Raw genomic sequence first — 13,366 nt, 5'->3', positions numbered from 1 at the left:
ATATACGAAGTAGTGACGCTCAAGTTCCTAAAGATAACGGAAAAAGAATTTTATCAAGTTGTTCAGAGCCTCCTTAAAAATGCCCCAGCACGAGCAAAAAAGATAGCAGTCGTATAAAAAAATAATATCGATATTGTATGTTTTATTCGAGATGTATAGTTCCTTTTACATTTTTTTTATTAGTTATCTTAAACGTAAAAAAATATAAAATATGATTTTAAATATAACTTAAGTCTGTTTTATTTGTCGATATTCGGTATGTAATACTATAAATGCTGAGAGAATGTCTAATTTATGTCTCAACAAGACTTCTTAAAAGTGTTAACAAATAGACGTCTTATGACGTTCTTTAGACATTCAGGCGAATTTTCAATTAGACGTCTATGAGACATCTAATACTAGACTTCCTACAAATGTCTGTAGCAATACATATATATTTTATACAGTAGTAAACCACCTTATAAATTAAAAAGTATAAGAACAGTAAATAAAAAAAGTAGGAATAAACTTCTATAAACGTAAACAGATATAAAAACAATAAAAAAAAGTAGACCAAAATATATTTTTAATTTTTATTGCTAATAATAACTCAATATATAATCTAATAAAAGAATAAGGTTTTTCAGTTTAATTTTTAAAAAGGCAAAGAGTAATAGGTACTTCAAAATTAAAAATTGGAAAAATAGTTTTATTCCAAAGGTGCTCAATAGGTAATACAAAATTGATTAAAATTTGTTTGACAAAAAGGTTCATTTAAAAAGCTAATATTTCTCAAAGTATATTAACTGATTTAAAAGTAAAAAGATCATTGAAAACGGCTTGGAATATGTTATTTATCTACATATGTAAAAAACATAAAATATTAAATACATTTAACTTATATATAATTAGAATTCTCATTTCAATAAAATAATGCTCTCATTCGAAGCCTTCGAATGAGAGAAGCAATTTGAAAAATCGATTATACGGATTGCGCGTTTCTGATGGCAATAAAGACTCATTTTTTTACAAAGCTGTTGCTTTAGGAAAGATGTGGTCAGGAATATGAGGATGTATGTTGAACAATACTTTTTTAAAAAAGGCATCCTTGAAAAGAAAAAGAATTTTATTATAGGGGATTTAATATGAATTGCTTCCGCTGTTCTACGGATTGTAAAGTTAAAAAAAATTTTGTAATTGAATTTTTGAAATGGAAGCCATTCCTTTGATAAATCGCCCAAGCAAAATCAGCTACTCTAATTGATAACATTCTAACAACTGATATTTTTTAACATTGACTTAAAGATAGGTACCTTAAAAACAAACTTATCTGACCGTTTCTCCCCCTTTTTTATCTTCTCCCTCTTTTTTCACCCCCCTTTTTTAACTTTTATTTTTAAAAGTATGACTTAAACAAACATAAAAATGACATATATAAATGGTTTAAATGACCAAGTTAACATTTAATGTTGGCAAAACAAAATGAATTCTTTTACAACTGCTCTCCAAAAAAACTTTTTTTTTTTCATTATGGGGTTTGTTAAAAATTACAAAAAAGAAATTACAATAATAGAAAACCCTGGCCGGAGCACGAAGAAGACAGGCTTGTCTTATTACCGAGCCCCGTTACAATATCGTTTTCAAACGTATTTAGATTACTAATAAATGATAAAACAAAACAGTATAAGTACCTTCAAAACTTCAGCAATAAAAATTTTTTTGCAAACAATCTTTCAGCGGCATAGTTTCAAAATAAAAAAATAAAATAATACAAAAGTGAGATAGTCGTAAAAGTTATTAAACAAAAATTGCGTTAACTTTTATTAAAAATAGTCCAACATAATTAAGAATATGGGGCTGATTAGTAAATATCAACAAAAAGTTTGAAAAAAAAAGGAAAACAGTAAGTAAAAAAAAAACAATCCTAATTTAGATGACTTTTTAGTTCAAAACTTTTAAGTAGTTTTTAAACAAGATATTTAAAATCGAGTATATCGATGTCCATGTTTAGTAAATGCTGTTTTGAATCAGCGTTAAAACTTTCCAAAATGCAGCCTAAAACAAAGTCCTGTTTTTTATTAAAAATATGAAAAAAAAATTTCCAAACAAAAGGTCCCGATATTGAATTTGGTACGAGTTTAACTTAAGATGGTTTATGAGAATAACAAAGTTGTTCACTTAAAATTTATTAGGATATTTATGAGAGATTTCATTAAAGTAAGATTGAAATGCTACTGGAGATAAACCACGTTCTGCTTTAAACATAAATAATATTACTTGATGAATATTAATAATATAAATATTTAAAGCTGACCTAAGAGAGGTTCGCAATGTGCATTCCTGTTTGCCCCAAATATTATCCTGCAAGCATGTTTTTGTTTGCAATAAATTTTTTTGAGTTTAGTGTGTTAAGCCTTTTATAAGCACATAAATGCTGTATTATTTTTTTCTACATTATGAGTGAGCTGGTTTATGTGCGTCGAAAAAATTGGAAAAGTGCGCTAAAAGAAATTCTTTCGGTGCACTTATTCCAAATAGCACTTATGCCAGTATGCACCTATGCCAGTTTTTCAAACTGCTCTGCACTTATGACAGTTCACACTTATGCCAATCTTTACAAATTCGCACTTATGAGAGTTTTCGCAACTGTTTCGCACTTATGTTAAAGCTGCTGCTGTGCGCTTGCGCACTCGACAGTGAAATTAAATAATTAACTTCAAAAAGTCTCAAAATTGTTTAGTAAGATGTCTTGGGTAGATAAAACAGAGTCTTATAATACACTTTTACAACTCAGTTTTCAACGTAGACCTATAGTTCATTGTATGAAATAATTAAATATAGTAAAAATTTTTTGTTTTTTCAAACTATTGCGACTGAGTTTAAGTTAGTTTTAACTGAGTTTAATGTATGCTATACGTATATCAAAATATACGTATAGCATACATATACTTCCAATCTACTTGTATCATGCTTTCTAAACAGTTTACAGTCAGTTTTTACACTTTGCCCCATCTGTGATCTGTAGCATTTTCCCCAATTTTATTAATGCTTTTTTATATTTTTTTTAAACCAAATACTCTTGAATAAGAAGGGAAAAACAAAATAGTTTTTCCTTTTATCGCCTGCTTTTAAATCTTAACTATTTAGTGACATCAAAATGATTGATTGGATTATTGTTGGGTGCTGAAAAAACTATTAAATTGAATTAATTAAAAAAATAGAACATATTATGTCTTACGTAATAAATTATATATATATATATATATATATATATATATATATATATATATATATATATATATATATATATATATATATATATATATATATATATATATATATATATATATATATATATATATATATATATATATATATATATATATATATATATATAACACTGCATCGCAAAATTTAAAAGAATTATTTAAGTTTAATTTAGATAACGTAATATATATATATATATATATATATATATATATATATATATATATTTTATATCTTTAAATGTTTGGTTAAAAATAGATTTTTTTCAAATCAAACTTAATAACTTCATTAAAAATATAACTTGGTATTCAAATACATAACATAGTACTAAAAGATAGGTGTATAGATCGCTATGAGGTTTTTTCGGCTTCAAGCCATCCTGGTTAGTAAAAGGCCAATAAATGTAACTTTTTTTTCATATAAATTTTTTTTTTTTATTTAATATATAATTTTCTATACAAAAGTTGTTCTAATTTATTCACCGTTATTATAAAAGATTTATATTTGAGTTAAGAGTATATGTGGCTTTGATAGTCTAACGCATACTATTATCAAAAATAATTCACTCATAAATATATTTGTCATTAATAAAATGAGTAAATTTTGCATAAAATTAAACTTTATGTGTTACTACTTTCAATATACACTGGTGGTGTATAAATTAACCAAAAAACATCTTTTTTTAAAAAAGCCCATTTCAAAATTACGTTATCTAAATTAAACTTAAATAATTCTTTTAAATTTTGCGATGCAGTGTTATTTTATTTAAAAAATATATTTTCTTATTATGCTAATTCATTTTAATTAATTTAACATTTGTTAGCATATTAAAAAATCTGTTGATCAGGGAAAAAATTTAAAAGTAGATTATGTTTATTTTGTTATATTTTGAGATTTTATCTCAAAATGTAATATAACATCCGAAAATGTTTTATTACTTGAAATAAAACTCAATTCTCTTTTCTCAATTCAATTCAAACTCAATTTCTCAAACACAATTCAAATCAAAACTCAACAACAAACTTTTTTTTTCGAAGAGCATGTGAACACTTTATCCCAGTGAAAAAGCGCACATGGGATACGCGTGGATTTTTTCCACATGTAACCCATGTGGGGATTATTATTTTGTCCCATGTGGGTTTCATATGGTAAATCCCACATGGATTCCATATGGTAAATCCCATATGGGATACGCGTGGGTTTTTACCACATGTAACCCATATGGGGATTATTATTTTGTCCCATGTGGGTTTCATATGGTAAATCCCACATGGGTTTTATGTGGTAAATCCTACATGGGATATAGGTGGAAAATACGACATGTTATAGATCTTAAATGCCACATATTTTAATCCAAATGGTATAAAAGTAGTCAATACTAGACAAATGAAAGTCCGAATGCTGCTATGATAATTTTTAAAATTCTTTTAATTTAAAAATTACTTAAATAGTAATTTAAAATTAATCATCGAAGCTTTCAGAGAGGCTTAACTTAATCTGGTATTTGCTACTTTATCCCATTCGGTATTCAAAACGTGTAGCATTTTTGATCTTTTACATGTGATGTTTTCCACCTATAACCTATGTGGGATTTACCTTAAACTATTATGACGAAATTTTATAAAATTAAAAAACGTGTTGCAAAATGAATTTATTTAAAAATAAATGCTATTAATCAATACATCCAAAACGAATATTAAAAATATTATTTTTTCTTTTGCGATTTGCACGCCGTTTTTTGTCAATTGAATTAATTAAATCGCTTCGGCTTATATATATAGGTTTTTAGTATCTTCTAACTTTCTTCAAACATTTTCTAAAAAAAAAAAAAATATAAATACAAATATATATAAATATAAATATAAATATAAGTATAAATATAAATATATATATATATATATATATATATATATATATATATATATATATATATATATATATATAGAGAGAGAGAGAGAGAGAGAGAGAGAGACAGAGAGAGAGAGACAGAGAGAGAGAGAGAGAGACAGAGAGAGAGACAGAGAGAGAGAGAGAGAGACAGAGAGAGAGAGACAGAGAGAGACAGAGAGAGAGACAGAGAGAGAGAAAGAGAGCAATTTTAATAAGGAACCTTATTAGTCGAGCAATTTTAATTATTAGCCAGTTTGAAGTCATTAATGACTACAATATTTCACAAATAATTATTTCCTAATTTATTACTTACAATGACTAACGTTTATGCGTAATTGAACACATATTATGCGTAATGAGCTTGAACCCATGAGGAGAATCCTGAAAAAAAGTGATCAATAAGGAAAAGTAGTTAAACAAAATAACGAAAACAAAAATGTAAAAACCTACTTTTTCAATGATGTAGACTTCTATTATAACAGGCCTTGACATCGCGCAAAATGCCGTAAAAACTGAAGGCCGATTAAACTTTCACTTTTACTTATATTGATATATTTTTATATTAGGTAGGGTGTAATGGCAGTCTATGTTTTCTAATAATAATCTCTAGTAAAAACGGAAATATAAAAAGAAAACCAAAAAATTGTTAAAAGATAATCATACTTTTCGTATTTCAAATTTCATTAAGAATATTTATGTAATATTAAATAGTATCAATAACAAGCAGAACCATAACAAAGTATATATCTATATATTAGAAAGATAACTGTATTTTTAATTTTTTTTGCTAAAAATGGTAACAATAAAAATCACCAACAATAAAAAACACCAATAAAAGTTGATTCAAGCAAAAAAAAAGTTTTATCAATATATCTCAACAGGGTTAAAGTCCTTATACTTGGCAACTTGTAGTCAATACACATACAATCATATAAACTTCGTCGCATAGCAAAATACTCATATGCTCTACATATAATATCTGAAGTATATAAAACTTCACCAACATTAACTTTTCTCATAGCATTAAGGTGTTCGAATAGAATATTTGATTGAAGCGAACTTTCTTTATTTTTTAAAAATCTAACTGCTTCAAATAAAGCTGATTTTGTTTTTATTAACTTTAATTTGTTTACAGCTAAATATGAAATATTACAAATTGTGCCATTATGGTTAGCTACAAATGAATAATCATTGAAAATTACTAAAATAAATAATGAAACACCAAGTTTGTACATTTTTGATTGTATGTGTAAACTTTTTTTATTAAGCTGGAAAACAATAACATCGTTATTATCACTTAACAAAGATTGAATATCGTCAAATATAATTTCATCCTCTTTTAGAAAATCATTTAACTCATCTGGTAAAATGCTTCGAAAACCGCTTGAAGTTACATTTTTTCTAACTTTACTTGCTGGTGTGGCTAAACAACTAGGCGGAATATTTTAAAAACAGATGGTGGGTTTAAAGGTCGTTGCTTCCCATATTTGCTTTCAAAAGGTGCTTCATTTGGCCAATGCAGTTGACATAATGCTGTATAGTCTGTAACAATAAAACCAGTTCTTGGGATAGCTTCACTACATCTTTTTCTCTCCTCTAGATTCTTCGGGAATTTATAAATTAATATTTTTGTCGTAGTTGAGTATTGATATTTTTGTTGTAGTTGTAATTGATATTGTAGTTGTATAAATTGATATTTTTGTTGTAGTTGAGATAGTTCGACTTGCAAAGAGATACACAGCATTTTAAAGGCATTTTTAAGGCATTTTAATTATTAAAAAAACTTATCGTTAGTTTGACAATATTATTACCTTACAAAGTTAACGCCTTGAACCTCACATCAACATCAAGACAATAACAACGTTATTGTCTTGATGTTGGGCTATCTAATTTATAAAACCAATCACATTTTAAAGATTTATTAAAAAAGCGCGAACCACAAACTTTCATCTAATGTTAAAAGATGAAAATGTTAACACAGTATTAGGAATTGGCCTTCAGTTTAACAACTTTGTTGCGCGATGTCAAGGCCCTGTTATTATAGAAGGCCGCGGTCACACATAATATAATATTCTGAAACTAATAAACAAACATCTAAATTTCTATAAGTAAATTTATTCTTTGATCATTGCCTTCATATCCTATCTTATTTTCATATCATAATCTATTATGGAATTATTTATATAACATATCACAACAATATTATTAAATTTGTGATGTTCAAATATCATATGAACATTCTCTAACATTGTTCATATGCTATTTGAATATAGTTCTTGAGTATATTATCTGCAAACAATTGACTGATGCAAGTTCTAATGTTGTCAAAAACCAAGCATGCATGCATGGGACACTGCAGTGTCCCACAAAGAAATGCAGGTTTGAAAGTCAAATTTTTCTTTATTAAAAAAAAAAAAAAAATAGGGAGGAGATAAGGAGGTTTCTGTAACTTTTTTTAGGCCTCCAAAACTTTTAACATTATATATAATAAGGTTTCATAAAACTTGAGGGACTAACGAAGTACATTGAGGAACAAAAACAGGATATTTACTGAAACTTTTAAATTTTTAATCTGGAGTACCACAGTGTAATTGGGAATAAAGTCTTTGGGTCCAGTATTCAAAGTAATATGATCTAAAGTAATATATAAATTAAATAAAATGCTTTAAAATGCATGCAGTTTATACATATAACTCCTGAAAGTTAACTATATGTATAACTAGTTATACATAAAATTTATTATATAAACTTATTTTTTTAAGGTTATGCTTGAACAAATTAAAACCAATTAATTCAAATTCAAGATTTAGTTCAAGTTCAAGTTATTTGTTCATTGTTTTTTCACTACTTTATATTTATTTGTTCAAATTTTTTAACTAGTACTAATTCTTACTACAGTAAGAATATTTATCATTGTTGAACGTGATTTTATTAGTAACTTAATTTTACTATCAACATATTTTGACAACACCCTTTACATTTTAAATGATGACAGCTTTATTTTTCTATTGATGTTAAATTTATTACGTTTCAATAACTCAGATTGAATTTTAACTGAATTATTGTAAGCTTTGTAAGGGTTTGTTGTATCTCAAATGGTGTTGTAAATAAAGTAAAAATAATATATATATATATATATATATATATATATATATATATATATATATATATATATATATATATATATATATATATATAATATATATATAATATATATATATATATATATAGTATTTAGGCTATGGGATCATCCATAAATGATGCCAGTAGATAGAGGGGCAGTGTGAGTTTAACAATAACTGACAATGGGGAGGAGATGTTGAGACCGAAATAATGTCAATTAAAAAATTGAATTAAAAAAAAAAAGTAAAATATTTTATTTAAAAAAAAAGTAAAATAATTTATGCTAGCTATGAGCAGGTTTTAGAGGTATTTACACCAACAATGTGGTCTAAAAACTTCTTGCTTTTGTTGCTTAAAACTGTAGAGGATCATAGGAAAAACAATTTAAATTCAGAAATTAGCTTGCTTATCTGAAAGAACAATTTATGTTTTTTTTTTTACTTTTAGTACTGTTGAGAATAAATGTATAATTGAACCAGAAAAAAATTGATGGTATATGCATTTTTTATATTATATTAACAATTCAGATATACCATCATAATACGATAACAAAAACTGACATCATTTTCAATGGGAGATGGCAAATTGACTGAGTTTGATAAAGGGTGAAGTTGTTCAACAAACCGGGTCATCTGACATCATTATGCATAGATGACCCTACGATTTAAGTAAAATAAGTAATCAATTTGCCATATTTCTCTATAGAAAGTGTAAGAAAAAAGCATTGTTATGCTGAGAACCTACCTATTGAGCAAACTTTGACCACCTATTTTACAAATTTGAGAGACAGAAGTGGAAGTGCGAATCGCAAAAGAACTAATAACAATGCTCTAAATTGATTTTAACTTTGTAGACTAGCATTAATATAGTATTTAGTAATAATGCATGATTTTTATAATTTGAATTTATTTCCATTAATTATGAGTTGTCAGTCTCCATTTTATAAAATGAATTAAAAAACTATTTATTTATATTATTTTTATAATAAATAAATACTAGTTTCATAATGATATTATCATCACAATGTTAATGGTATTCTTTTTAAAGTGAAATTTTGTATAAATTTTATTGTTTTAATGTTATATATATATATATATAATTATATATATATATATATATATATATATATATATATATATATATATATATATATATATACTATATATATATTATATATATATATATATCAATGTATATGTAATATATGTATATATATATTTATATATATATATGTATATATATATATATATAAATATATATATATATACAATGTATATATATATTATATTTATATATATTATATATATATATATATATATATATATATATATATATATATATATATATATATATATATATGAATATGTATGTATATATATATATATATATATATATATATATATATTTTTTTTACTTTATTTACAACACCATTTGATATACAACTAACCCCTACAAAGCTTACAATAATTCAGTTAAGATTCAATCTGAGTTATTGAAACGTAATAAATTTAACATCAATAACAACATAAAATCACGTTCAACAATGATAAACATTCTTACTGTAGTAAAATATAGTACTAACTGATAAATTTGAACAAATAAATATAAAATTAACAAAAACAATGAATAAATAAGAACATTAACTTGAACTTTAACTAAATCTTGAATTTGAATTAATTGGTACTAATTTATTCAAGCATAACCTTAAAATATATGTTTTTATAACAAATTATATGTATAACTAGTTATACATATAGTTAACTATCAGGAGTTATATGTATAACTATATGCATTTTAAAGCATATTATTTTATTTAAACATTACTTAGATCATATTACTTTGAAAACTGGACCCAGAGGCTTTATTATCAATAACACTGTGGTACTCCAGATTAAAAATTGAAAAGTTTCTGTAAATATCCTGTTATTGTTCCTTAATGTAGTTCGTAAGTCCCTTAAGTCTGAAGGAACTTATTATATCTAAAGTTAAAAGTTTTGGAGCATAAAAAGTTACCGAAACCCATCCTACTTTTTTCTTTTTTAATTATGTTGAAAGTCAAAGAACTCCAATTTAAAGAAAAATTGGAGTTCTTTGACTTTCAAACCTGCATTTCTTTGTGGGACACTGCAGTGTCCCATGCATGCAAGATTGGTTTTTGACAACATTTCAACTTGCATCAGTTAATTGTTTGCAAATAATTTACTCAAGATCTATATTTAAATAACTATAATATTATCCTAATAATACGTCTAGTTGCACAAATCCTGATCTTATTTCTATAAGGAAAGATAAAAATTATTCGTGGTACTAACATACTTGCTTGCCATTCTCTTTATTAATATAAAATTTTTTCACACAATATAAACGTAACGCAATGCAATGTCGATTTAAAATTTTTTTTTTAGTTTCCAGCTTTTAAATTAATTCCCATGCAAATCCCACAGGAAACTCAAGTGGGATTTCCCATGTGTGTAAATACCATATGGTTCCCACAATGTAACCCATGTGGGATTACCCACATAGGTTTAAGGTGACAAATTTCCATACGGATACCACATGGGAAAATCCGTCCCACATAAATCCCATCAATCCCACACGGAACCCACGCGGAACCCATGTGGGACGCGGTTTTATTTTTCACTGGGAGTAGCTTGATGGGATCTACCACCTTAATTGAGGCAAACTGGTTGGTTTTTATTGAGCTGCTTACTCTTATAAAGTAACTTAACTATATTTAAGTTTGGTGACTGAAAAGCCCAATCTAACATCCTTATACTTTTATTTTAAAGCATCCCCATGAAAAAAGCGCACATGGGATACGCGTGGATTTTTTTCCATATGTAACCCATGTGGGATACTATTATTTTGTCCCATGTGGGTTTCATATGGTAAATCCCACATGGATTCCATATGGTAAATCCCATATGGGATACGCGTGGGTTTTTACCATATGTAACCCATATGGGGATTATTATTTTGTCCCATGTGGGTTTCATATGGTAAATCCCACATGGGTTTTATGTGGTAAATCCTACATGGGATATAGGTGGAAAATACTACATGTTATAGATCTTAAATGCCACATATTTTAATCCAAATGGTATAAAAGTAGTCAATACTAGACAAATGAAAGTCCGAATGCTTCTATGATAATTTTTAAAATTCTTTTAATTTAAAAATTACTTAAATAGTAATTTAAAATTAATCATCGAAGCTTTCAGAGAGGCTTAACTTAATCTGGTAATTGCTACTTTATCCCATTTGGTATTCAAAATGTGTAGCATTTTTGATCTTTTACATGAGATGTTTTCACCTATAACCTATGTGGGATTTACCATAAACTCTTATGACGAAATTTTATAAAATTAAAAAACGTGTTGCAAAATGAATTTATTTTAAAATAAATGCCATTAATCAATACATCCAAGATGAATATTAAAAAAATTATTTTTTCTTTTGCGATTTACACGCCGTTTTTTGTGATTGAATTAATTAAATCGCTTCGGCTTGCATAATACCAAGGTTTTTAGTATCTTCTAACTTTCTTCAAACATTTTCTAAAAAAAAAATATAAATACAAATATATATAAATATATATATATATATATATATATATATATATATATATATATATATATATATATATATATATAGAGAGAGAGAGAGAGAGAGAGACACAGAGAGAGACACACAGAGAGAGAGAGAGAGAGAGAGAGAGAGAGAGAGACAGACAGAGACAGAGAGAGAGAGAAAAAGAGAGCAATTTTAATAAGGAACCTTATTAGTCGAGCAATTTTAATTATTAGCCAGGTTGAAGTCATTAATGACTACAATATTTCACAAATAATTATTTCCTAATTTATTACTTACAATGACTAACGTATTATGGGTAATTGAACACATATTATGCGTAATGAGCTTGAACCCATGAGGAGAATCCTAAAAAAAAGTGATCAAATAGGATAAGTAGTTAAACAAAAAACAAAAACAAAAATGTAAAAACCTACTTTTTCAATGATGTACACGTTGGGTGCAATAGCTACTGGATGCAAAAGTATCTTTATTTTTTCGTCACACACACGGCCTTATATAATAACAGGCCTTGACATCGCGAAATGCCGTAAAAACTGAAGCCCGATTAAACTTTCACTTTTACTTATATTGATATATTTTTATACTAGATAGGGTGTAATGGCAGTCTATGTTTTCTAATAATAATCTCAAGTAAAGACGGAAATATAAAAAGAAAACCAAAAAGTTGTTAAAAGATAATCATATTTTTCGTATTTCAAATTTCATTAAGAATATTTATGTAATATTAAATAGTATCAATAACAAGCAGAACCATAACAAAGTATATATCTATATATTAAAAAGATAACTGTATTTTTAATTTTTTTTGTTGCTAAAAATGATAACAATAAAAATCACCAACAATAAAAAACACCAACAAAAGTTGATTCAAGCAAAAAAAAAGTTTTATCAATATCTTAACAGGGTAAATAATTACAAATCCAAACATATTGAGACATATAGGCTAATGAGAAAATAAAAAACATAACAAGTAAATAGCATAACAAATTACAAAACTAATTTTCACATAAATTATGATAGCTTTAGTATTTTGGGAGTGGTAATTAGTGAGTAATTCTTTAGCAGAATATTAGAATATACTCTGCATTGTTTTTTTGTGATTTTAAATTAATATTTAGCAGCAATGAACTAAAACTGAGTAACACAAAATGTTCTGTATAAAGGGTCAGTACCACCTTGAAAAAAAAAAGCAAAATATTGACCATTAGAAAAGAGCATCAGAAGGAATTTCAAGCCCGCCTCTGTTTAGGCTATACAGATAACTTCCATATTTATAATAATAATTGGTAGAATCATCATAAATTTTTATTTCGCTTTTTTGCACATAGCCAGCTATGTAAACTATAGCCACTAATGTAGATTTATTAACTGAGCTTTCAAGATCATGTATATTATCCAGAAGTTCTTTTTCATCAGTAGAAATATCTCTAAAACATATGTCACAAGTATGACCATCGATACCATCAACAGGAATGTCAAGTTGTAATATCAACTTAGTAAGTTGAATATTAAT

The 13,366-nt window shown here is 26.3% G+C and overlaps 2 long non-coding RNA genes across 2 annotated transcripts; both read right to left on the bottom strand.

Annotated features, from left to right (window-relative positions):
• Positions 1 to 4,977: 4,977 nt before the first annotated feature.
• LOC136084331 (uncharacterized) lies at positions 4,978 to 10,697 on the bottom strand. The gene is made up of 3 exons (XR_010640490.1): positions 10,572 to 10,697; positions 5,450 to 5,517; positions 4,978 to 5,062 (listed from the first exon to the last, which is right to left on the bottom strand). It is a non-coding gene; the product is annotated as an uncharacterized LOC136084331 (long non-coding RNA).
• Positions 10,698 to 11,634: 937 nt separating this feature from the next.
• LOC136084330 (uncharacterized) lies at positions 11,635 to 12,682 on the bottom strand. The gene is made up of 2 exons (XR_010640489.1): positions 12,130 to 12,682; positions 11,635 to 11,816 (listed from the first exon to the last, which is right to left on the bottom strand). It is a non-coding gene; the product is annotated as an uncharacterized LOC136084330 (long non-coding RNA).
• Positions 12,683 to 13,366: the final 684 nt, after the last annotated feature.

The sequence above is a fragment of the Hydra vulgaris genome, chromosome 08, assembly GCF_038396675.1.
Source record: "Hydra vulgaris chromosome 08, alternate assembly HydraT2T_AEP".
NCBI classification, from domain to species: Eukaryota; Metazoa; Cnidaria; class Hydrozoa; order Anthoathecata; family Hydridae; genus Hydra; species Hydra vulgaris.
The sequence above is the reverse complement of the archived record's forward strand: the minus strand, read 5'-3'. Positions and strand labels throughout refer to the sequence as shown.